The 3,665-nt window shown below is 41.7% G+C and overlaps 1 protein-coding gene across 1 annotated transcript in view; it reads left to right on the top strand.

Annotated features, from left to right (window-relative positions):
- The window catches only part of DNAJC1 (DnaJ heat shock protein family (Hsp40) member C1), a 167,562-nt gene that overhangs the window by 55,635 nt on the left and 108,262 nt on the right, over positions 1 to 3,665 (top strand). The window lies entirely within an intron of this gene.

Below are 3,665 nucleotides of genomic sequence, written 5' to 3'. Positions count from 1 at the left end.
GCCTCTGCCCTGCCCTGCTGCGGGGGGAGCCGCTCCGGCTCCAGTTGTACTGCGGGGTTTTGGCCACTGGAAAAGCCACTTTAAGTGGGGCTGTTTCCTGCCTGCTCTGCCCTCTCGTTCTGGCTCCCTCGTCGGGGCTCGCTGTCCCCGTGATTGTGCGAGTGCAGCTGTTCGTGGGTTGGGCTGTAAACTGCATCAGTGAAACATCTGAGTCTTCCTGTGCGTGTGCGCGAGCAGTTTTGTGTTGCGGTTTTGGGAGGGTTTTGTTCGTTTATTTGTTGTGCTTTTGTTATTGTTTGGTTTTTGGGGTTTTTGTTTGGTTTTTGGGGGGGGTCTTGGTTTTTGTTTTTTTTAAAGCTGGATCATCTCACCCATTTGACTTCTAACGCGGCCCACACGGAGTTGAATGAGCGCAGCAGAGGAGGCAGCGAGCAGAGGCGCAGAGGTGGGAAGCAGCGCCTGGGCTGGGGGGAGGGCGCAGGGAACTCTTGAGCCAGCTTTGTGAGCGGAGAGAGGTTCCCTGTGCCCTGTGACTGCGCAAAACCATGCACAAAACCATGCCGAGCACCTACACTAACCAGCCGGGAGAGAGAACTGGAATAGACCGCAGAGCAGTCGGGCTCTCCAATTGCTGGAGATAAGGCTTTATCTTTAGGAAGAAAAGGGGTGGTCCCTTAATAAGCTCTTTCCCCTGGATGTCTGCTATTCATTTGAGACTCCGAGATCGCAGGCTCTTTAGCTATTCGCTATATGATCGTGTGAATCCTACTGGGCTCACGAGGCATGTTGGTCTTTCAGTGCTGTTAAAAACGCTAATAATAACTTGTTCACGCCTTGGGCCTTGGGTGCTGCTGTCAATTAGTGTCAGAACAGAGATTTATTTAAACAAATTATTTCTGTATATGGTTCTTTCCCTTATGCTTTGTAAAGTAGAGCTTCGTGACCAAGTGGACCTGTTTCAGTGACACCTGTCTGCATGTGCAGGCAAATTTGGGGCACAGAAGGGGAATGCCATCCTTGCCTTCACAGCTCCCTACATCCTTCAGTTAGAGGAGCTGCCCAGCTGCAGAGCCTACATACAGGATTAAAAACTCTTCTCTGATCTTCTTGCAATTTAAATGTCATGGCTGAGTCACAGGAAAAAAATACTAATACTTCCCAGCAGGAGTCATTTTAGACAATGATGAAAAAGCCACGTGTAATCTTTTACTTTCCCCTCTACCTTTGTGTCAGAGTTTGCAATAGTGAGATTTAACTCTTCATCAGCAGTCTCACAACTCACCTGCCTGTGATGTCTCATGTGTAGTTGCAGGCTCATGGGGAGGCCAAGCACTACTGAATTTGATTATGTTTGTTCTATATTTAAATCATTCTCTGAAGGCAAGAGAGGACTGACTTGTATTGTAACTGTTTTTTTTTTTATATTGGGGAGGCCCAATATGACTTTAATTGAAGTGCTGGAGAAGGGGGAAATATTCTTCTTTACTCTCATGACTTTAAAGAGGAAAACTGAAGGAGATTTCATTATTATGGAAGCAGTTATAGCATTTTAATAGTATTTTCAGCATTTTCTTCACAAAATTTCAGTATTTGTGCTTGGAGTACAGAACCATTTTAATGGAAACATTTAAACTAATCTCATAGTGTAGAATTTCTTAAAAATCCCTTTTGGAAATGTTCTGTGCAGGATTAGGCCTTCAGTTCCAATGGTTTAAGCAGCAGAATAAAAATGAGTTTCAAATTTCTCACATTGTTAAAACCAATTGGAATAATTTAACTGTGCTAACTTAAGAGATCTCTTAAATATGTATTTTAGATAATCATAATTCCATTAACATTAGCACATTTTTCCCCCTATCATTCTTTCAAATTCACATTCCTCTTGACTAAAAGAAGCCATAATTTATCTGAAGATTCTGAGGTATTTCTTTCAAAATGACCATTGTCTGCTGTGTTCTCAGAAGCACTGGTTCCACAAGCCACCTGCAATTTATGATCAGTGTTAGGACAGGTTTCCCTGGTCTCAGTAGTATGGAATAAGTGACCTGTTTTTATCAGCTTTTTTGAAGGCTTTTTTAATACTTTCAGCAAGAGCAGGCAGAGGTGGGTTTTGAAAGGAGTAATTTTTCATAACAAATTCCAAATGATGAAAAATAAGATCAAAATAACAAATGCTTCTCTTCGAGGTTCATCGTCGCACTACATCAACTTCACTAAGGAGGCTTAGAAGCTAATGAGGCAAGAGCAAGTAGATACGAAAAATACAGAACAAGTCAGAAGGAAAGGAGGATTTGGAAGTATCTGTTAAGGGGAATGAAACATCACATTTTAAAAAATCTTCCACATGGTTTAAAAATAATGCTACCTTATTGAATTCTTTATTTGCCCCTGGTTTCTGAGGATCCTTTGCATTTTTAAACTTTGTTCTACCATCGTATGAGTAGGTAATGTTTTGAATCCAAAGGTGGTATTTTTGTGCAATAAAGCTTGAGATTTGAAAGGAAGGATAATGTAAATATACAGGGCAACAAATTTACACTGTGGATACTGGCACGCAGAACGGAACAGATTAACAAAGTAAGGACGTGGGGAGAAATTGATCTATACCAGGTTCAGTTGCTCCAGCCAAACAAAGCAGCTGATAAATTAACTAGCCCATGACTTTGTAATTCTCTAAAAAGGACTTCTTATTCTGGCTTTGCGATCAAGTGGGAGGAACCTTTTTTAAGAATGAACAGTTAAGTGCACCTTTTTGCAAAGGGTAAGTTAAAAGGGTCTATATAAGGCCCTGTTGGCTAAATTATAATTTCCTGGCAAATGGGTTTAGCACTCACTTCAGAAAGCAGAGCCGGAGGCAGAATTGTGATCCTAAAAGCCCAGTGGGCATACATATGGGATATGGAAACATGAGTTTAAATATCAATCTAATTAATATTTAAATAGTTTATACAAAAGGGAACAGTTTCAATAGTAGAGAATACCTAAGACTACTCTATACTTTATGAGTTGGAAAATTGATAATGGTTGTGTTGGTTCGGCTCCTTAACTCGGAACTGAGCAGAGTGTATTTTAAAGCCACATCCTGGTATTCCCATGGAGTATCCAAGGAAGCACTCTACTGTACAGTGGTTCTGCAAATGGTAGCTTAGGCAAATTCAGGTGCAGATAAGATTGGCATTTGGGATTTTTTTTTCTTAAATTGCAAACCCTATTTTAAAATTTAGTTCATGAATATTTTTCAGATGAGTGAATCTCTCTTTTCTTAAAAAGATTCCCAGAGTGAGTTATTAAGCAGGCCTGATTTTGAGAGAGACGAAACAGATGGGGTGTGCCGAGGAGCCTGCCCGTGCCAGAGAAAAGTGATTTAATGCTGATAATTTGTATTGTTCGGCCATTAAGTTCCTATCTAATTTCTCATCTAGCGTCCCAGGTGAAACATTTCACATTCATTTAAGCTAGGAAAGAACGAAAGGTTCGGGGACAACACCTTAAAAGTCGGGTTGATACTAACAGCAGGCTGGAGCGATTTTAGAGTACAATAGGTTACAGGAATCACACACGCCCTTAAGGAGTTAATGAAGACAGAAAATCGAAACACGATTTAGCGCGCGGGAGCCTCACGGGCACCGCTGGCCCCGCAGACACCGGGGCTCCACGGCCACGGC

This window comes from Geospiza fortis, unplaced genomic scaffold (assembly GCF_000277835.1).
Source record: "Geospiza fortis unplaced genomic scaffold, GeoFor_1.0 scaffold138, whole genome shotgun sequence".
NCBI classification, from domain to species: Eukaryota; Metazoa; Chordata; class Aves; order Passeriformes; family Thraupidae; genus Geospiza; species Geospiza fortis.
The sequence above is the reverse complement of the archived record's forward strand: the minus strand, read 5'-3'. Positions and strand labels throughout refer to the sequence as shown.